Source organism: Antedon bifida, chromosome 3 (genome assembly GCF_963402885.1).
Source record: "Antedon bifida chromosome 3, ecAntBifi1.1, whole genome shotgun sequence".
NCBI lineage: Eukaryota > Metazoa > Echinodermata > Crinoidea > Comatulida > Antedonidae > Antedon > Antedon bifida.
In genome coordinates this window covers 19,683,013-19,707,412 of record NC_136228.1, presented here as the reverse complement: position 1 = coordinate 19,707,412, position 24,400 = coordinate 19,683,013, and the positions used below count along the sequence as shown (strand labels likewise).

At 35.3% G+C, this 24,400-nt stretch overlaps 1 long non-coding RNA gene across 1 annotated transcript; it reads left to right on the top strand.

The window, feature by feature from the left end:
• The first annotated feature begins 668 nt into the window (after positions 1 to 668).
• On the top strand, positions 669 to 1,708 carry LOC144837414 (uncharacterized). Its single transcript, XR_013611476.1, has 2 exons — positions 669 to 781; positions 1,397 to 1,708. It is a non-coding gene; the product is annotated as an uncharacterized LOC144837414 (long non-coding RNA).
• The last annotated feature ends 22,692 nt before the right edge of the window (positions 1,709 to 24,400 follow it).

Genomic DNA, 24,400 nt, shown 5'->3' with positions numbered 1-24,400 from the left:
TTTGTATTCTACTAACTATTACCTTTTCTTTTTTCAGGTACCCAGTAGATATTGTAACAGATGACGGAAAAACATACAAGATTCCAGAAGAGTTATCGTTCAAATTAAACGATATACAACTACCGTTATCGGCTACAATCTCATACAGGTTTTTTTCTTTTGTGAAGTTGTTGAATGTAAATGAATAAGTACAGGAGTTGTTGATGAAGTTGAGAATTTGTAAAGTTTATAATATATGGCTAATGTAATGGGAGTCCAATACCTGTCCAAATACCAGTTCAAATGATTGTTGCTAGATTTCGATGTCAGGGTTATATTACAACATTATTGCCTGTAGAAGTTTGATAGTGATACACTGTAAACTGTAAGTATAAGTCATTTGTTGTGTGGATGTTACTGTAAATGTTAGAGATGACTATCCGAAAGATTGTGAAGTTCGTCGTTGCCAAGCGATTTAATAAAAGAGTCATATCGAGAGATGGTAGGCAGTTTATTCAAGGAAAGGTGTTGGCAGAAGGGAGTAACGAAGTTGTGGGGTGTTATGAGAACAATGTGATTATTGGAACTAGACGTTCACCAGCCAGTGTTGATAACTGACTGAAACGCCTACCTATACAAGAAGAACGCTGACCATGGGAACAAGGGAGGCCCCCATGAATATATATATATATGGGGATCTGCGGCGGAAAATACTGCAACCCTCACAGACAACATTGTTGTGAGCACCATCGTGATAACGCAAGAAGGCCATGCCTCAAGCACGGCATCAACTAAATTTACGGTAAATTGCAACCCCATTCATATACCAAAACAAATCAATATACAAATAAACTTTTAAAAGTAGGCCTATCGTAAAATCACATTAACCAGATATCCAATACCACTAAACTATCAAATACCTTAACGCTCACATCTTCAACTAACAATACACTTTACGACAACCTACTAATCATTAAAAATCAAAAATACATAAAATATATTAAAAATATTTAATGTAACTTATATTCCCATAACAAATTTTTACTTTTCCAGACAAAGTCCAAAACGTGGCGATTGAGGATATTGATGATGGATAAGATTTTCTAATGATTATTAATGAAGTCCTCCCACATTTAATTCAACCCATACCAAATTGTTATCGTTTTCACAGTCTTACAGAGCCAATAAAGTTTCTGCAATCTGCAGTTTCAATCATGTTTCAACAGTATTTGAACAAATAGTATTATTACTTTATGCAATGATGTATTTTTCTTGTTTCATCGTCTTATAAAACATACAACTCCAGGAACTAGGACCTTCGACATTTTAAAAATCAAATAAATAAATAAAACAACACAAAATACAAACAATGTCTCAAAATTTGTATTCTACAAACTATTACATTTCCTTTTTTCAGGTACCCAGTAGATATTGTAACAGACGACGGAAAAACATACAAGGTTCCAGAAGAGTTATCGTTCAAATTAAACGATATACAACTACTGTTATCGGCTACAATCTCATACAACGCGATTGCAGAAGTAGCACTATAAAAACGAAAACCGAGACGAAAACTAACCAATGTTGCCGCATTTGAGATTAATGAAGATGTGCTAAACGAATTTATATGGCCTTATTCTGTCTCGGTAATGGAGGCTAAAGGGAGTCCCCAGAAGAGACGGTTTTCTTTAGAAGGAAACGTTTTAGAGGTAATTGAATTTATTATATTCTTATAGATGTACGTTTGTGTATAATGTTTGTTAAGCATATCTACTTTAGATACCTTAATGTTGCTGATAACCAAAAAAAAAAAAAAAAAAAAAAAAAAGATCCTGACAAAGGGCTTAAGTTTCAAGGGGAGATCCTTCGGTGTTGGTTCAGTGTTCGAATGTGGTGAAACCGAAGTAAATAATTGCTATATAAATGATATCGAAGGCGTAGTAGCAGAACGATTATTCATGTTAGAAGTGGAAAGGAAAGTTATGATAACAGAAGTTAAACCAAGTCTTGATAATACCAACCTCAAATGGGGAGATATGCTCCTTACACTTTTCACCTTTCGAAGTATTTTATGGTAGGAAGACCGACTGCAAGCATAATGGCACATCGGATATAGGTGGGAATATTAACAAATGGATGAAAAACCTGAAATCCATCCGCTCGAAAGCTCATACTGCTTCCAAACGGGTTAATAAACGGACTGCTAAATATCAAGAGCGGAAACTTAAAGTACCAATTTACAAAGTTGGGGACACCATTCTTTTACGAATAAAAACAAAAAAGTCTAGAGTAACACACAAATTGACCGTATGTCCAGGAAAGATTATCGAAAGGAAACTGAAAGCGTACATGTACAAGGTGGAGTTCTGTCATCCTGTTACGGAAGCTAATGTTAAAAAATGGGTATCCGTGTCCAATATAACTGCAGATACACTGTGCACTCAAAGGCAACGAGAGAGAGAACGTACGGTCAATTTAAAAAAAAAAAACGAAAAATGCTACGAAAGAAATTTTATCAGATAAACCCACGACAATTAAATTGGTGACATTCACAACGAATTTGGGTTAAATGTTGACTACGACCCAGCGGGAGATGGAAATTGCCAATTCAATGCTATATGCTATCAATTAAAAAACCTGGGATTATTCAGATCTTACGAAACACTCAGAAGCGAGGTAGTGCATTACTTAGAAAGCAGTCCACATCTTGGAAATTCCAATAGTTTAACACCATGGTCGAATTTTTTTAATGAAACGCCCGACAATTATCTTGCTCGCATGTCACGAAATGGTACATTTGGGGATCATTTAACACTACAAGTTGTTTCTGAATTATTTTACATTCAAATAATTGTTGTATCAACATTAAACGGAGCAACAAGTACTATTCGTCCAGATGGCAGTAATACATTTATATTGGACATGCCTTACATCGTTCTGGGACATTTCGCAGAAAACGAAGGAGATCATTACGTATCACTTGGACATACCAATGGCCAAACCCTTGATATTGTTAGAAGAAGTTTTCAAATCTCCTATAATCCATGTGACGACAACAACAATAACACTGATATATGTGACGGTGACGTCGAGCGATCTGTTTCTAACGAGGAACAGTCAGTTATTGGTGAACTAAACGAGCACTCCGAGATTTCTGCGCCGATCAGCCGGATCTAGACGATTTCGACGAGCGACCTATTTCTGACGGCGACCAGTCGGTTCTAGATAATTTCGATGAGCGACATATTTCTGCCGCCGACCAGTCAGTTTTGGATAATTTCGAAGCGAAGGGACATTTTCCTGAAAACGACCATCCAGTTCCTAATGTTTTTATTGAAAAATCTACAACTGGCGATGTATGTTATTTTGACTATTTGCCTTTTGAGTTGATTCTGAAAATAGTCGAATACGCTACCAGGAGAGATGTTCCAACAATGCAAATGTTGCGCTGTGTGAACTAGCAGTTTAATGCTGCTGTCAACCAGGCTGTAATGTCGATAGGAGAGCCAAGACTTTACATTAATTCCTACATATTGAATGCACTCAAATTGCCAAATGCGACAGATTATGAACATGTTATCAGTGTCAGAAAATTATTAAGGAACGCAGGAAAATCCAGTGGACTTTCAATGATGCTTCGGATATTCCTACCTGTTAAAAAATGGCATAGTGGTTGGTTGGTGTTATGTAAAACAACACTACCTGGTTGGTTCGTGATTAAGCGATTTTTTTGGAGAGAAAAGTCTGTTATATCTTGTACGTTGACTTATTTACTTATAATTATATTATACATAATTCTATTTCTTTAAATTGTCGAATATACGTTTGTTTCCCACATCCTTTGATAGTAAATCAGTTAAATTTTAATGCATTCAATAGGTAATATTATTCTCTGTATATCTTTATAATTATCCGCTAAAAATAGATATACAAATTAGGGAGCCTGTCGTTATAAGACATCCCGATGTCACGATGTCATCGCGATGTTTTGGTATTTAATCCCTTCGCGATGTCATCGCACCGTCAACATTTTAATAAACGATCTGGAATATTCCATTTCAATAATAGGTAGACATTTAAAAGCACCATACAGTACACTGTATTCCTATCAGTCTAGTAGTGTGAAATCAGCCAAGCGTAAAGATAACAACGATCACTGCACTTTACAAGTCATTATGCAGTATGGTCGCGTCGGCAGCGTATCTATATTTAGAAACAACCAACTACAAAATGTGGCCTTGGTGTTTGTCGCCTGTGGGAATTGGTCTTGACAGCTTTTATTCCATAATAAAATAGTAGTGGTCATTTTGAAAAATATTAAGGCCTACTTGCGAGTACGCCTTTTTTCAAGGGCCACAGGTATAAATTCGGTAAATAAAAATAATAACCATGCCTACAAACAAATACAAGTTATATTTACAAGTTGGCCCAGCTCACCCTTCTTGGTCATGCTAAAAAATCCAAGCACCAAAATCGCGCCCGTCATACAACAATTTAGTTACCGGTCCTGGGTCGGTAACTAAATTGCAATTCCCTCGAAAATCGCGGGAGTCTCCCGATTTTTTTGGTCGTCTTCCGCAGAACCCAAATTTCTCCCGATTTTTTTAATTTTTAGATAATCAGTATAGCCAAGCCAAGTAATCCAATTTTTAGCGTTGGATTTTGTTTAATTGACAGGGCGTTGTTAAGTTGGTTCTCCTGGACGTACTATTCAGTTCAAAGCAAAACAAAAGCCACACGCAAATACCATTGTTTGTAAAAAAGATAATAAAACAAAGCATGCTCCAATAAAACAAAAAGTATTACTACCTTGATATAAAGTTTGCGGTACACCACGTGTGTTAGTTCTGAAAAGAACTGTTGAGTTTAACACACGTGGTGTACCGCAAACTTTATATCAACATTCGATTTCGACATGCAAACCTTCAAACAATATATTACTACCTTGCTGTGTTGACTAATTGAAGACGCCTAGGTGGGTCGCCTAAACGAACAACGCATTCAGCGAGCTTTTTGTGAATAAACCACTAATCAAATCGACCCCTTGAATGACATTCTTATTGGCCACGTACAACAATAAAAAAAAAAGATGCATTTTTTAATTACTTATCAACTGATTGATATCCTACTAGTTAAAATAATATTATAATATTACAATTTAAAATAAATAAACGAATTAAAAAATACAGCAACGACAAAGCCCTACTAGCCATCATAAAATAAATGCAAACAAATATATTCCATGTTTATTACAACAGGCCTTGCCGCCTAGGCTATTGTGCAAAATATCCCTAATAATAATAATAATTTGGAGCAAGAAAAACATGTGGGCGCGCACGGTGGAAATGTGCAGGGGTGATGGTAACGTGTGTATAGTAGTATCGCGTTTCATCCATCATGTGACCAACAAATCACGTGAGTACTGTAATCAATCTATTATTATTAATATTATTATCATATTATTATGTGTGTAAATCATGCGTTGTGCGCGATGACCGGTAGTCGTAGTTGATATTAACATATATTCTACAATATTACTTAATTTTTTTTTCGTTTTAATAATGAAACAAAACAGGTGAATGACTTTGTAATCTGCGTTCTTTATTCGTTCCTCACCAACATTTTAGTTGAAAACAATTAACAAATTAAATAAAACATAACTTTAATAAAAATATACTGTTTTTATTGACAAAACCTTTATTTTTTCTGTACATAGTGGCACTATTTTAATGCTGAATCAATTACAATTTAATTTACGTTATTATCATCAGTGATATCGGGTGTAGGTGTACGTCGGGAGTTTTGAATTTTATTTAGATGATGTCTATGATGTCTGCATTTGGCATTAATTGCTGTCCGCAGTACAAGATCGGCCCCATTTATTGTATTTAGACCGGGATATTCAGTATAAACCTGGCTCTTAATAGCATCCATTATTTTTTTATTAAGCGTAGAGTAGAGGGTTGGGACCCCCTTTGAATAATGCGTACCTCCTTTTAGGTTTGATCTTGCCATAACTTCTGGTGCTATCATAGCACTCATTAAATTTTGAGTAAGAGAAATAGCGGAAGAGGAATGTGAGAAGACAGTAGAGTATTTTACATACTCCATAGTTTCTTGGCGCGTGTTGCCAATATAGACAAGATTGTCAGAAGCTGGATAGATAGCAGGACTAGGAGGTTTAGTTAAGGCTAGAATAAGTTGTTTTGGAGTTTTTGTTGACTGAGTGTTGTAACGTGAGAATGATGATTGGGCGTTAGAGAGATCAGATAATATTCTTCGAGGAGGATAGGTAGGCGTAGGGTGATAGACAGGAGTATTAATAGAAGAGGTATCAGATGGTGGCGAGTTAAAATGATCAGGTGATATGTGTTGAGTTGGTGTCAGATACGTGTTTTGCTGGGCTGGTGTCAGATACGTGTTTTGCTGGGCTGGTGCTGGATACGTGTTTTGCTGCTGTGCTGGTGTCAGATACGTGTTTTGCTGTGCTGGATACGTGTTTTGCTGGGCTGGTGCCGGATACGTGTTTTGCTGTCCTGGATACGTGTTTTGCTGCTGTGCTGGTGTCGGAGACGTGTTTTGCTGGGCTGGTGTCGGAGACGTGTGTTGCTGGGCTGGTGTCGGAGACGTGTTTTGCTGTGCTGGTGCTGGATACGTGTTTTGCTGGGCTGGTGCTGGATACGTGTGTTGCTGGGCTGGTGCTGGATACGTGTTTTGCTGGGCTGGTGTCGGAGACGTGTTTTGCTGTGCTGGTGCCGGATACGTGTGTTGCTGGGCTGGTGCTGGATACGTGTTTTGCTGTGCTGGTGCTGGATACGTGTTTTGCTGCTGTGCTGGTGTCGGAGACGTGTTTTGCTGCTGTGCTGGTGTCGGAGACGTGTTTTGCTGGGCTGGTGTCGGAGACGTGTGTTGCTGGGCTGGTGCTGGATACGTGTTTTGCTGGGCTGGTGTCGGAGACGTTTTTTGCTGGGCTGGTGTCGGAGACGTTTTTTGCTGGGCTGGTGTCGGAGACGTTTTTTGCTGGGCTGGTGTCGGAGGCGTTTTTTGCTGGGCTGGTTTCGGAGACGTTTTTTCCTGTGATGCGGTCACTATCGGCGGCGGTGTTTGCGACTGTGCGTCCGGGATCACAACTAGCGGTGGTGTTTGGGCGGTCACTACTGTCGTTTCCTGTTTAAAAAAAAATAAAATTATATCTTATGGCGGAGGCCCTTTTTAATTGATTAGTTGATTCTGACCAAGCCAAGCAAACAATGCCTTGATCAGCTAATTTATTATGATATAAATACCAAGATCCTTTTTGAAAGTTAACTCTATCACTAGCAAGTTTGTTAATAGTGTAATCAAAATTAATTAATTATTTACTAATCTGACACTTAAGCGGATTTAAGAACATTTTCCATGTGTCAGACTATTTGTACATTTTAATTATTATAATTATAACTTTAGTAGTTAGTTAACAAAATTTAGAGCAAAGTCTAATATACTAGAAAGAGCATCAAATATTAAATAATCTGCCATAATAATAATCATTACCTTTTCAATTCTTTCTAGAACTTTTGTGAGTTCTTTTGTTGACTCAGACCTGCTATCTAAAAAAAAATATTAATAATGTCATAATGAAGTTTGCGCAAGCGTAAATTGAAATAGGCCTATATATTTAACTTATGGTCTGGAAAAATTTGATCATGACATGTTTTATTTCTCCCTATATTTATAATAACAGAATAAAACAAGGCTAACAAGTTTATTTTAAACAAACCGGCGGCCACAAATTGTTGGCGGTTGAGATGGGCATAACAAACGTTAAATTACAACAATTATTTATATTACAATTTTTTACATAAAATCAATACAACTTTATATACCGATTTATTTATTACAAACGGGATAATATAAATAAGCGGCGGCTCAACTTGGCCTAATCCTTTGTAAACTATTATCTATTTCTTTCTTATTTTGTATTCTAATTGGTATTCGAAAAAACCATAGTCATTACTTACCAGACAAAAACATTGTTGTGGCATCGTATAGATCTCTCTCCCAAAGTACTTTAATTCGGTCGCCTACTTTCAGTGCACGTGTTATACAAGACTTCAAAATCTTTGACGATGGTACTAACTCAGCTGTATTGTCGCCAAATAATATTACTGCATAACGGAGGTCTCGTTGTCGTCTCGTTGACATTTTTTCATCAAAATCGTAAAAGTAAGCTTGTTAAAAATGCAGTATTTAAACTTGACAATGCGTGCGTAAATTAATGAAGATGCGATTTGTATTCGGTACGGTACATAAATACTGAAAATACATGGGAGAAGACAATATGCAATATGGGCGTTACGCGTGTTTTGTATGATTGTAGGACCAATCAAACGTCTAGAATAAAACAAAGATCATGGAATTGATCGACAAATATAAAGTTATGTAATATACATGATCTTACAAAAGAAAATAAAACAAAGGTATCGTAAAATAAACAATCGTGAAATAACTATATTCCTAAAATCCATGGGAAAGTGCTTCAGAAATAATCAAGTTACTAAAAGGCAAAAGAAATTCATACCATGAAATATTATAGGCACAGGTTTTCTTGGCAAACTGGTAACTGACACTTTCCCTCATAGTTGGGGAGCCAGAAAGGGTTTACCTGCACCATCTAGCAAACTATATTCACAATGTTTTTTTGGTTCCTTATATCAATACAATTCAATTTTTTGCTGTTGGCCGAAAACAAATTGGGATGCTTGGTCAGTACAGCGGCTAAACGGTCAATATGATTAAAGTTAAAATTTGCGTACTTGGTAACTACTGGGTGTATTGGAACAATTTTTGTGTCAAACTACTCAGAAGACTCATATTATGTGGCACATGCAAGAGAAATCGGACATAAGTCGCATTTGTAGCTTTGTAGAAACAGCCAAAAACAATAAAAGGCTGAAAAATTACATTTTTTTATTTTTACAGAAAATGATAGCTGAAACAATATTTATTTAGATTACCTTGGTGTTTTTCTATTTTGAGACAAATAAATAGATACATTTTAACATTTTGTGTAGTATGTTGGTTAAAAAGATGGTGTAAATTATGTATGATTTTCATAAAACCTATCATGTTTTATGCTTAAATTGAAAGTGTTCCATTGAGTTGATTTTAATGAAATTTTGCATAACAATAGAACAATAGTTAATTAAGGAAGGTGCGTTACATTGAAATAAAACAATTAGAATACCATTTTGCTAAGGCGTAAACTTACACGCCCTGTTTATTTTGTTGTTGTTGTCATTTCCTGTTAAAAGCATTTTTCTCAAAACACTATTGTAACAACCAAAACTTTAGACTGAGATATCTCTAGAAGTAGACATGGTATCAAGATATTTTTTTCAGCATTTTAAATCTTGGATTATGTAGTTTCAGTATTTGTGAAAATTCCGAATTATGTCTGGATTCCCTTGCAGATACCACATACAGTAGCCTATTTCTATTCACTTTAATGGACAATTTTGTTCAAAAGTGAATGAAAATCCCTTTTCTGACCTATGGTCAAGAAATTGGCCATATTAATATAGCCGGCACAAACATTTTTGGCTTAGAGTACATTTTACATATCTCCGAAATTGTTGGGCGGGTATGGTCGTAGTTGGTGTCAAATTACTCAGAAGACCCATATTTCTATTCACTCTAATGGACAAATTTTGCCAAAAATGACTGTAAAACTCAATTTTTGACCATTGGTCATTAACTTTAATCATAATGACCGTTTAGCCGCTGTACTGACCAAGCATCCCAATTTTTTTTCGACCAACAGCAAAAAATTGAATTGTATTGATATAAGGAAACAAAAAAAAATTGTGAATATAGTTTGCTAGAGGGTGCAGGTAAATCTTTTCTGGCTCCCCAACTATCAGTAATAATGCTTTAATGTCACATTTTGTAAAATATACCTAAACAATAACAACTCGTAGATAACATGTAACATAACATGTAAAAAATTAATTCCCGATATGTTTTATTGGACTAAATAAATGCTGTGGTCAGCGCATTATTAACTGTTCTGTATATTGTTGCGGTATAGAGTTTATACCGTACTACATATTACAGTACATATTAAATTAAATCTACATCTTGGCACACGCTCAACAGATCAATATTGTTGAAATAAAAAAATTAAAAATATTTTTTACTTTTTATTTTTAGTATTACTATTTTAAACTTTTGGTACAGTATTTTCGGTTATTACTTACTATACTAAAATTTTTTTTTTGTATCTGTTCTGTTTTATTGATTTGTATTTGTATAGAAATGAACGTTGAAAGCGTCATTAATTTTGGCATACTTTGGGGTAAACAAGTCTAAAAGTATACAATAGAAAAAAACAACAAAGGAATGATAGAAATAAACAAGCATCAATAACTGTATTCTTAAAATCCATGGGAAAGTTATGCAGACACAGTTATTTAGGGTTAGTACTAAAATTAACGTCCAATGGCAACGTAAAATATCAAAGTGCACGCCCCGAATAAAATATTGCTCTATAATAAGCACCGGTGCTTAAGATAATTCTCATTCTCTCTTATCATCAGCAAAACGCAATATCTAAATTTTAACTATAGTTCACAAAATGGCTTACATGTTAATGTCTGAAAAGGCAAAAGGGAAATGTCGTATCTATCAAAAAAGAAATGCTGGAGGAGGAAGAAAGTCTTTTGAAGAAAAACATCCAGAGGTTATTGCTTCGGTTGAAGAATTTATAACACAACATAGTTTCGCTGCAGATGCTCGAAGACGAACGACTACCGGACAGGCATGTGGCGTTACATTGCCTATGATCAAAGCGCACATTAAAGCTAAACATGATGTAGATGTTTCAGTATCCACAATACATCGATTGATGAAAGCTCCTCGTAGCAATGTAAATTCGTCGTCAAATTATAAAGGCATCATTAATGCGCGAGTAGCTTGCAAAAAAAACGACGTTCGTAAAGCACATACCTACTCGCACTTCATGTCATCACGCGTTAAACATCGAATGGAGTTGCACGCAATGTTTGAAGATGAAGTTGTTTCCATGTCCTGTGACAATAAACATAAAGTCAAAATCGGTACCCAGGCTGTTAGTCGTTACTTCACAGTGGGAAAAATATTTATGGTAGACGACGCTCCTAATTATCCTGACCATGACTTTCCCCTACCAGGTCATCTTATCACGCCATGTGGATATATGGTTTTGAACATCAAAGATCCTGGTCTACAGGTATGTGTTACTTGGTTGTTCCGTATACTTTTACACGGTTTTATTTGAGTATATATTTAAAATAATAAAATCATAGGTAACGCAAATTTGTTTTAATAAGAATGTGGGTACATTACAGGGCCCTGTACGGTATCTATAATTATTACAAATGCCAGCACCAAGGGATATGTAAAACAAGGTTTTCAAAATCCAGGTCAGCTTTATAGCAAATAAAAATATTTTTGACTCTAACGATTACATTAATCCATGGAGGAAAAAATAAATGAATTACGCTACTTCTAGTAAGCTTCAGCTCCATGATTAATCCAAGGCCTATTATTGTAGTTATATTTCTTATCTTTAATTTTTGTTGTATTGTTTTATTTCAGACAATTGACGAACACGGTAGACCACATTATTCGGTTGCTAGAACTGGGGAAAGTTTTGTGATGAACCGAGGTCCATGGAGCACAACATCGGTGCAAGATCACGTGAACGACCTGACGTCAATATTACCAAATGTGTTAGGAGCAAAAAAGGCACTTCTTCTTATAGTCGATGGCGGGCCCGATTGGGGATATAAAGGTTATACAAACATGCTATTTTACATGCGACTTTGGAGAGATACGAATCTCGATCTGTTAACGGTTACTATGTATGCGCCTGGCCATTCTGCCTATAACCCGATCGAACATTTATGGTCACCACTGTCCAAGAAATTAGCAGGCGTAGTACTGCCAGCAACGCTTCCCGGAGAAGACAAACCTCCATGTCATCAAAGCGGAATAACACAAGAAGAAAAGGCTGACAAGGAAAAGCAGGTAATTAATTTTTTTTGGTAGACTTTATAAATGCATGTAAAGTTGAAGCTTACTAGAAGTAACATAATTCATTATTGTTTGTGTTTAATCTAATTTCATGCGTTTGGTGGCTTGCGTTAAAAAAATTGAACAAACGTAAAATTTGCAAATGATGAATGTGCCAAGTTAACGCTCCTGACGGGATGATATAATTATCAAAATAATTGATTGCGTTTGTCAAACTCTGACTCTTTTTGAGAATTGTTCACGAGTGACAACCGGGATCTAATTTAGTATACTGTACTGTATACTTATATATATTATAGTTTGGAAATATTTAATTTTTTTTAACAGGTGATTGATAACGCAATTGACAGGTTGTCGCAATACTGGAATGGGATGCCATACGATGGACATCCAGTTACGTCGCAGCCAATAAAATCTACAGTAGACGCTTCACCGTATAAAGATTACGACGAAGTCCATAAATTACTTAAGGGTCCATTGCGTCCATTGCGAGAACAGCGCAACGTTCTAGAAGAACTAAAGTTCGCATGTAAACATGTACACAGGTACATTTGTGAAATAAGTTTCATAAAGTGCACAGATACTGAATGCGAACACTGTACAAACAGTCCAATACAAGCAAAGAAAGTGATGAGTTTTTTGAAGGACGGCTTACCACAGCCCCAATTAGACCCACAATTAGAAGGGCATTATATGAGTTTCATGCAACAACAGGCAGGGAACACTATTGTTAAGGATGGGCCAATGGGCGTCGGGCAATGTCCATCATGTCCCTCGTACACATTTGTGTCGGAAGCTGACAAAAAAAGACACATGTCAATGGTACATAAATAAAGTATACGTAGTACCATAGTAAAATACACTACCTTGTACAGTGCAAAATTTTTGTTTTAATAAACGCTATCTAAAAGTGAAACTAAATTATTGTGTTTATTGTATTGTGTGTTTTTTAATGACCTTTTAATGTTTTTATATATTATTGTTCTGTTTATTTAACTTGTGAATGTTGATACAATTCAGTTCTTGCTGAAAAATCAAAATATTTTATATAAACCAGAATAAAATAAAATAAATCATCATATCGATTGCCGCTTGCCTTAAAATTCTGATAAACAAACACCCGATTTATGCATGCACGTTTACAGACAAAAAGTTGTCTGAAAATTTAATTAAAATATAAGCTATCACGCGCTGATAAATGTTGTAAACTCACTCGGCAAAAAGCTTTTACCATTTTGAAAAGAAGGCCAAAAAACATAATTTTTTGCGATTTTTATCGCGTTTACCTGTAAAGTTGAGCGCCCCAAAATATGTTTTGGTACTCTCCGGGATGTTAAGGTCATTACCGGCCCACCCTTTCAACCTCCCTACTTTCACCCTTCCTCTACAAAACTATTCCTGAATTGTTAAATTTGTTGTTTGTATTATTAAGGAAAGTTTCTCTATCGATGATATTTGTATTGCGAAAATTCTAGATAAGACCAGGTCCATGATAAGACTAAGAACATAAGTCAAATGAAAATCACCCACTACACCATGTATATGATTTTTAAGGTCTGGCAAACGACTACGTAGTACACGTTGCAGAACAAATAGATATCTAAATTCATTCGTCCCTTTTTCCATCAGAGCTTTCAATGATAAATACTGTTAATAATTTTATTGTACAACTCTTTATTTTTCATTGTATTACTTTTCATTTTATTATTTTTACTTTGTATGTTATATTTTATGTAAGCAATTGTGCCTGTCAATATTTTCCGCAAGGACCAAATAAATCCGAATCTATATCTGAAATATTTCACCAGAAACTATAATATAATATAATAAACTTTATTGAACATACGCCTTTAAATCGGCCGTAACTCGGCTACAGCAATGGTTTTGTTTTATTTATATATTGTTTTCAATTAGTATCGGCCGTATTCACGACAACAACGAAGCCCGGACGGAGGACTATTGTTATTTGTTGGTATGAAACAAAGCCGTTCAAATTATATAGCTAATAACCTTTGATAAAAATAGCTTTCATTTGTGTTAGAGCTGGGCCGGCCGGCCGGCCGTAATACGACCTGTTCACGCATGACTGCTTCCGACACACGATACTACCAATGCTAACTATACCCCACCGCATTGAACAGATGAAAAATGCCTAAAAATAATGGTATCGTCCAATGTCAAGCCCATCGCGATGTTTGTTGCGATGTCATCGCGATGACGGAAAATCGCGCTCCCTTCGCGATAACATCATGACTTCGCGATGTCTTATAACGACAGGCTCCCTTAAACAGTAAGCATCAGATTAAACCACGAATGTAAATAGTAGTATAGTATTAGGAAGTTTTGTCCATTAGTATAATTGTTATAGATTTCACAGTATGTTTTATAGAATACATGTTCGTGACAAGTTTGATACTATCGTATCGTGTATTATGTTTGGTTGGATACTGGTGTTACGGTATTATTCTATGTTACAATTTGTTTATCGCTCTAAAATAAAGAAATATTCTTTTATTAGTTGCTCTTGCTCTTGTATTATTATCTTGTGGTTATAGTTTTGTAAAAAAATTGAACATTAGGAACTACTGCAATAACTGAACGAGGAGTATAGCATTGATCTTGTAGTATCGTGTACACCGAGAATCGACTTTGAGCTATAATACGTACATAGTACTAATATAGTAAGCCCAACTGCACTTCAAGCAGCAATGATATATGACCTTGTAGTATCGTGAACAAACAACTCAATACAATCATGATATAATGTATTAACTCGATCAAAATTGTCTGAATCTAGCATTAAATTTGATCTGATTTTTTTTACATTTGTGGGCGAAAAAGTCTCTGCTGTTTTCACATTTGTGGGTGATGCGTTTTCACATTTGTGGGTTCAACAGTTTCCAAGAGGCTAAACCCTCAGCCATATCGACATCAAATGTCTCACAGTCAGTCCCAAGTACCAGCCAGTGCAAGGGGACAGTCTGGTCAGTATCAGGGCAAGAGTAATGTTCAGGAACAAACAATATTATTACAAATTTGACAATTGTTTGAGCACCGAACCATTTCATTTTTATAACCAATGTACTTCTTATTTAATTACTGCCCAGACTAATTTTATCCAGACCAACTTTGGCGGCAAAATTGATCCAGCCGAACAGGTTTTGGCAGCCATAAATTGTCCGCCCAACCAATTAAGGCCGGACAACTGTATATGTATGGAACGTAATCTTGTATTGCTGCTATAGTAATATACATTTGTATATAATGCCGTTCATATATCGCAATTGTGTTTTTAGGATGAATTTAGATCTTGCTCTTTGTTTGAAATTTAGATAATGAAGTAGAGTTGCAATAAAACCGAGATTTGAATCTGGAACCTTCTGCTTGATATGCAGATGTCCTAACCATTAAACCATGTGTATAATGTACTTATATAATGTCGTATGTTAGAAAATTCGAACAAGTAAAGAGTTTGCCGTTATAACTGAAAGTGAACCAGTATATTATCAGCAAAATAGTAGTAACGCAGTAAAATAGAACAAATTATGAACAACTACTATTACGTAACAACGAAATTATTCGAGTTGTACGAAAAAGCGGAGAAAAATCAATGCGTTAGAGTTTCCTTTTCATAATTTTCCAATTAAATTTCACTTTCTCATTCTAAAATAAAAATCACAATGTTGCCTTAAAATAATTATATTTCTCTTTTAGATCAGCCAACTGACTGAAACGCCTACCTATGCAAGAAGAACGCTGAATATATATATATATGGGGATCTGCATCGGAAAATGCCGCAACCCTCACCGACAACATTGTTGTGAGCACCGTCGTGATAACGCAAGAAGGCCATGCCTCAAGCACGGCATCAACTAAATTTACGGTAAATTGCAACCCCATTCATATATGTAATGTTGATAAGAATTTGAGATACAGGTGTCATTGATTATCATTAACAATTGACGTATTTGCCAAAAAAATAGCATTGAGTGGATTTAGCATCATAAAATAGGGTATGAGCTGTTATGGCCTATATTATTTCTATTGTTATTATTTTACGAAATCATATATGTTCCTGATACAAATGAATGGACGGACATTTATAAGAAAGCGGTTAGAATTTGAAGGTTTGCATTGATTTGATGGTGTCATCGATAATGTTGGTGAACTTTGTAATATACAGGCCTACTTTTGCAATCATAGTAGGACTAGGATCTGTGACTGATAATGGACTCCTGAACTTTTTTATCCTGTGTTATTTTTCTCTCTTAACTGTAAAGTAAATAGTGCCCTTATAATTGACAAGTTCGTCTGACAAGAGTGGCCCCACCTAGATTCAGATAATAGGAATAGTGTGTTGAAAGTTTAGGAAAAATTAATTTTGAAATTCAAAATGCGCGTTCGCTTGTAATTGTTTGTGAAATGTAGGAAGGTGTATACCGTATTATACAGCATTTCATGGAATTATGGGACCCACTTGTATTACAATATACTAATATGAATATGATCGACATTCTCGTAAAAGAATGTTCAAGGCAAGAATACCTCTATGAAGAATGTAATGATATTTGAAAGGAAGTATGAGTATTCTGACAACGTTATAATTTCAAGGAGGGCAAATTTGTACATGCATTCATATCTATAATGGTTTGTTTAGGATTTTTTCTTTTGTGAAGTTGTTGAATGTAAATGAATAATTACAGGAGTTGATGGTGAAGTTGAGAATTTGTAAAGTTTATAATATATGGCTAATGCGAGTCCAATTCCTGTCCAAATACCAGTTCAAATGATAACAATAATTGTTGCTAGATTTCGATGTCAGGAAGTTTTATCTTGAGGTGAATTCCCATGGGTTATATTACAACATTATTACCTGTAGAAGTTTGATAGTGATACACTGTAAACTGTAAGTATAAGTCATTTGTTGTGTGGATGTTACTGTAAATGTTATCCGAAAGATTGTGAAGTTCGTCGTTGCCAAGCGATTTAATAAAAGAGTCATATCGAGAGATGGTTGGTAGGCAGTTTATTCAAGGAAAGGTGTTGGCGGAAGTGAGTAATGAAGTTGTGGGGTGTTACGAGAACAATGTGAATAGTGCTGTAGCAGCGAAATTATTGGAACTAGACTTTCGCCAGCCAGTGTTGATAACAGACGTTTCCGAAAAAATAAATGTCTCTGTAATTTTTTATTGTAATTATGTGTATTTTAGTTGATAAATGATCATTATTTGTTTTATGTGTTGTTGTTGAGGTTGGATGGAGTATACTGGTATATTTAACATTTTGTAATGGTGTATTTAATATTCTAGCTACTAACCAATGTTGCCGCATTTGAGATAAATGAAGATGTGCTAAACAAATGTATATGGCCTCATTTTGTCTCGGTAATGGAGGCTAAAGGGAGTCCCCAGAAGAGACGGTTTTCTTTAGAAGGAAACGGTATAGAGGTAATTGAATTTATTATATTCTTGTAGATGTACGTTTGTGTATAATGTTTTTTAAGCATATCTACTTTAGATACCTTACGGTTGCAGACCAGACCCATCAGGCAAACTGTTTCGGGTGGTATGCTAAAACTGAGCACATACTTATTTCGTACTTCCAATGAAGGAAAAGCAAGGTGATTATTTGATTATAGAACTAACAAAGAAATGGTGCTTCAAGTTGGCCTATGACCGTGAACAATATAATCACATACGGGGAAAGCTGAGACAAATGATGTTGTAACCTTCTCAGCATATTTACAATCCAAAACACACAACTGAAAATTATGGAAGACTCAAATAAACCTTGGACAGAACTGAGTAGAATTATTATGACCTACCTTATTGTGTTTAATCGCAGGAGACAGGGTGAATGAATTGAATGGCAAAGTGGGAGCAGGACTTGGTAAAGATTTTATGGAGGGTTGAAATTACTGGGAAGCGTGGGAGAACAGTACAAGTTATGATGACATCATTTATTAAAGTGGAGGTGCTCTCAAAAAATTTCACATTTTTATTTTATTCAGTTCATAATAAACATTACTTTCATCTAAATTAAGGTATTTTTTAAATTTGTTGTATGCTGCATGGTTATTCTGAAAAACATCAAAAAATGCCATCTGGGGGGATAGTTCAAATTACAAACCTTTTTCCCTATTCATTTGCATGTAAATTGAAAAAAAACGATGCGTTTTAAAAAAATCGTAAAAAATATATGTAAGTTCCAAAAATATTATACATATATGTTTTCAGATTCTTCGGAAGCCAAATTTTTCATTCCCGATGTGTTTTTTAGGGGTTGACCAATTTATTTTTGCGTAATTAACGTAATTAAAAAAACTACCCACTTGAGCCAAGTGGGTAATTTTTACTTTCTAGGGAGTCAATCAATTTGCGCATGCGCGAGCTGTTGGCTTTCTTTACTCGCCTCTCCTCGCCTCCGCCGATCCTCCTCGCGCGACTCGATCGATCTGTTCTCGACTCGATAAACTAGGATACGAATAATAAGTCTAAGATTAAGATTGTTTTGCGTGGTTATTGCGTGGATAGACGGATCAAACGGCAATGTTTAATCGTAGGCCTAGACCTGAAAGACATGGTTATGCATTTGAACCAGAACCTAGGCCCATACAAACATCTCAAACTGCCGACGGCGAAGATGTAAATCAGCCTAGGCCTAAGCAACAGAGAGACGAATGGAGATTAACCTCGCTTGATTGGTGTCATTGTGGAAATTGCCGTTTAATGAAGAATGTAAAGGGGAGCGTTTGTTGTAGAGAGAGGGTAGAATTAGAAGACAAAATTGGAGAAAATACCTGTTTGCAAACTTTGCATTGACAAGGATGTATTAGAGCTGGTTTATGTCTCAAAAAAGGACATTCTTGGCGAGAGCGTGACACAAGATGAAATTAAGAACAGGTAGGTACGCCGGCCTAGCTAGTAATAATTGTATGTAGTACGGCCGCTCGATCTAGTTTCGGCCGGCTGCAGGATAGGGCTTAAAAATCTAAAATTTCCGAGCAAAATATCAGTCTTTATTTGCAGTGCAAAATTTAACGATTTGCAAGGGTCATAAAAATACATTTAATGCAATTTAATTCAATGTTAATACCCTTCCACTGTGGCTGTGTACTGCATATTGTGTGTTCCTGTCCAGTTGTATTTTGACCAACTGCTGACTGTAAATTTATTTATTTTCAGAACTTATCGATTTATCGCATATAGATGCTACATTTGGTGGGTGTATTCGCGACTAAGAAAAAACGACAGAAGGCCTATTCCATCATGCTGCGTATGGGCAATTAGAGACAAATATCCGGAGGATAGTGGGATCTATACAGGATTTATAGATCTGGATGGACTTCCTTTTAATTCCGACGATGGTTGATATAAATGTTTGTATGCATTTAACACTTGCCTCTAGTACTGTATAACCTGTACAGTACTGTATTTTTTACAAAATTATTTGCTTGTAATATGATACCACTACAGTTTTATATTGTACCGGTAGTAGTTATAACTGTGTAACTAATGTATGTATAAGAAAATGAAATAAATAATGGTGAATAGTATGAGAAATAAAATATCTTTATTTTGTAATAAAAACTGCAGTTATTAGTGCTTTCAAAAATATTGACTAACAATAATTAACTTGTTACAGTACTAAATTAAAACTATCAACAATTATGGATACAAGTTAAACTATTGTGCAGTAGAAATCATGGCCGGATAAACATGTTCCCGTTATTCTAAGCATGCTACCAACTGTGTGCTGTTTTGGCTCAGGCACCGGTGCACAACACTTTTCCTCTTGGCACCTTATCAGTTTAAGTAGTTCATCTTCAAAAACAATGTACTTGTTTGCCTGTATAATTTTTTCTACCTGGCAGACATCCTCATCACTGTCGCTACTACTACTGCTCCCACTAACCAAATGGAAACTTGGATCATCTTCGTGTTGTGGTGTAACATCAAGAGAAGCATCAAGGGAATCATTTGTAACTGCCTTTGTGGGCGTAGATGTTACATTTGGAACAAATTCTATTTCCTGAAACAGATAAAAGTGTTCTATTTAAATATAAAAAATCACTTGCCCATTAAAACAATTTTAAAACCTGAAATACTAATAATTGTGATGAAATAAATGATAAACAACTTGTGCATGATAAGGCATAGAGTAAACAGTTTCACAGAATAGGCTATACTGCCTGTGATAATAATTAACACATCCCACTTCCAGCCCTTCCATTGTCTCAAACAGAGAGATTAGACTAATCAATTAATTAGTGTAATTAACAAGGTCAACCATAGAGTATAGTATAATAACCATAAGAAAAAGAGATCAGCATCTCTCATGGTGTTTGATATCAAAGAGAGGCCTACCATGGAACCTACCCCTCTCTAGTCTAGCCAGCAGTAGCATTTATATTTATGAATGCTAGAAAAGTATTAGTAGTACTAGGCCTAGAGTAGTACTATTATCAATAATAATAATAATAATATTATTATTATAGTATTATATTATTAGGCCTAGCTGGCCGACAAGTGAGTAGTATAGTATTATAGTATAATATAGGCTAGTCCTATATTAACTATTCTATACTGGCTAGGCCTAGGCCCTAGGCTAGCTATCCATTATAATACTAAATAGGCTAGTAGATTAGATACCTACCATCAGCGTGAAATTATTATTTATTATATTATAAATTTATAATTAATAAACAAAACATAAAAGTAAATACCTCAATATTTTCTTCAAATAATGATGTACTAGGCATAAGCCTGCTGACGCTAGATGTTCGAAAAGATTCCGGCCTCGATTGAATCTTATAGCCAAGATGCAGTGTTGGAACAGCATCAGGGCGAATCGTCTTTCTACCCTTGTCTCCGTATAGCTTGAAGGCATCCTCCGCGAAGTGGGCACTGCAGATCCTTGACTCTTTGTTCTGTGGCGGATTTTTAAGTTTCAAGGCTTCAAGCCACTTCTTCATCAATTGCTTGTTTTTCAGCGGCATGCGATGATAACTGACGTCCTTATCTCTATGTGACTTGTTATGGCACTTATATACCATACAGTGCTTCATTTTGTAGACGCAAAAAGTAATAACAAAATGCAAGACAATAATAAAATGTTCGTTCGATCGGATGTGTGATGAGAGGAAAATGATACACGTGTAGTAGCGCGTCTTGACAGCTCGAGCGATATCGAGGAGAGAGAGGAGACGTGACGTAACATAACATGGTAACGTGACCTTTACAACTAAGGTCATTACCTAACTGCTGAAAAAAATACACAGCGATTTTTCGATATTTTTAAACGTTTTTTTATTTTTCTGATTTCTCAGAAACTGTTTATTTTGATATGATTTTTTATGTTTGTACCTACTAATATTAATATACTGAAGTAAATAACAGAAGGAAAAGCCCTGAGTACACCTCCACTTTAAGGTAACAATGAAACATGTGTGTCACACATGAGAGGATGCGATGCCTTGCGGTATCACTCAGATAAATGTGGGGCAAAGATGCCAGAGTTGCAACATTTTGTACGTAAAATGTGTACATGAATTCATATCTACAACTCAATGGCTTCTAGAATTCATGCATTCTGAAGAATTATTTTCATTTTCAAAATGCTTATTTTTTACCATTTTCAGCACTTTTGTGCAATTAATGTGCATATTTTGTAATTTTAACCTGCTTGACTCACATTTGGTGAATGTACTAACAGTAGTGAGGGGTGTGTAGAAAGCGACGACCTAGAATTGGACGACCCCAACGACCCGGGCGACCTCGAATTGAACGACCTAGAATTGGACGACCCATAACACGAAACCGACGACCCATAACACGAAACCGACGACCCATAACACGAAACCGACGACTCCTATAGCCTAGCCTAAGTGTGGTATAACATCCCGAAGCCGAACATAGCCAAAGATCTTTAAACCACACATTATATAATACTCGCAAGCAAGCAATTGATTGAAAAAATACAGAAATATCGCCATTTGATACTGAATGTGTCGACACGAACAAACGAACAGATATGGAACGCCAAGAGTGCATCATTAAAACTGCATTCGACTCGATTAGCACACGAAATATCATAAACATGGCAAACCAGGTCAAAACGGCCCCTTTTTCAGCGGCGGGTAAGGTTTGCTCAGTGGATTGGTCATCGTTAACCCAAATAATCAAATCAAATCACCTTACCCGCCGCTGAAAAAGGGGCCGTTTACAGCAAATTGTGTTTAACAAGAACTCAAAAAGCAAGCAAACATACATTGATAATTAATACCCTATTTTTTAATTCTTCATTATAAACAGTAACATTTAACATCTTATACTGTATATACATAAAATAATTGATTGTGATGTTATAAAACCACATTTGCATTCATTATTTTACAATTTTTTAAAATTAATTAAAAAAGTAACAAAATGGCAATAAAAAGAGGATAAACATTGATGAAAAACATACTTATGACAGTGGTCATTATTCGATTATGTTCGAGTAGAGAAGCTATAAACTCAGGGGAATATAAAATACCCTCCCTTTTCACCAAGACAAAAGTGGATGAGATGAATAAGAAGAAAGCAAAAGTTTGAAAACAAGATATTTAGAATGGATAGCATGGAATGATGTATTTAATGAAAACCCTAAGTTTTCTCTCTTTATATACATGTATATATGAGGCATGGCATCACAAAATCGGCGTAGTGTCGAAAATAATAATTTTTTAGATTTTTATATATTCGTAATCTATATTTAATAAGCTTTAAAATGAGCCGTTGTTTATTAAAATTGAATTATTATATGAAGAGTTATTATTGAAAACATACGAGTCACTTTCTAGCTCAAGAAATCTTAATTTTGAGATAATCAACAATGAAGTAGCCACGTCGATTAGCTTGGCCTAGCCTAGCCCGCCGATCAACGCGACAAGACTCTCTGTCAAAACTCACTATTTTCTTCTCAATAACGGCAAACTATTCGAAAATATATCACTGTGTGGTACATAATATTATATGGATAAAAATAACGATTAACTTCCTAAATATTCACAAAATGTTGAAACGTTCATTCGAGAAACTACGATGGAAGCCATGCTTTTTCATCGTAAACAAAAGCGTAAGCCAATCAGAGAGCGTAATTTATTTCTATAGCCAATCACAGTCAAGGATTCAAAAATTCTTGTTAATAAAACCAATTTCCATTGGCTAGATTTAAAATAATCCCTTAGGTTGTTAAAAATTATGGTAGCTGATATATTTTCAAACAGATAGGTACCAAACATGACATGCTTTGGGTTAGCGGTTTGTTTACAAAAGCGCCGTAAAGAAAGTTGATTTTTGAGTGAACAAAAATACAATTTCCTAATGATTTTCAATGGAAACGACTTAAATAATTGCAAAATACACATACTTGTGATATTTTTTTATGTGTCTATAGTATCGTTTTTTATTGAAATTTTAAATTGGATAGGTTAGGCCGTTTTTCACATTCTGAACTTCAAGGCTAAATATCTCAAAAGTTCGGGTTGCGACTCTGCGCCGCTTTTGTGATGCCAGGCCTCATATGTCACAAAGTAATGGAATAATCTAACAATAATGGTTATGAGCAAACAATTTGAATAAGGATGTTTGTGTAGACTGCGGAGTAGTGCATACATTCTTTTTGTAGACAACAGGGAGAGAGTGAGCAGCGTTTAGTTCACCTCACCATAAAACAATGAAATTAGGATACTGCATTGCAAGTGGGATAATTATATTTATAAAATAGATGTTCAAGTATTAATAATTTAATAATGTTATGGGGTACCGTAAATTAATTGTATATTTGTCTGTGTTACAGTGCCGCTCGAGAGTAGAGAAGAGCTAAGAAGATTAAGCCTAGACGGCATTATAAATAACCGAAGTAATTAATGATTATGGAGACGATGGAGTGGAACTACATCAAACGTGAGGATTTTATCGTGTATGGCGTTAAAAGGGTCAGGAATTGTATTTCCCTTTAGAACTGAATTTGTTTATAAATATTTGATTTGGTATTTTGATGTAGTATCCAATTGCTGGACACGGTGGGTAGAAGAGCCTCAATTGCCAGAAATCCATAACCTTATAATTTATGGTTACCAGTAACTTTTTATGAATTAGTGTGAGTTATATATTTGTTCATTTCTTCATTGTAGTTTTAAGCTACTTTTTTTGTAATAACCTAGTAGTTAACAATTAGTACATGGTGTTTAGTTTGGTATACATGGTATTGTACCTAATCCAGCAGTTTGAAGAATGATAGTGCGTATTAAACTCAATACTCCAATATGCCTTTTCAATGTAGCTTGGATATCGCTACTGCTAGTAAAAAAAAACAAACACT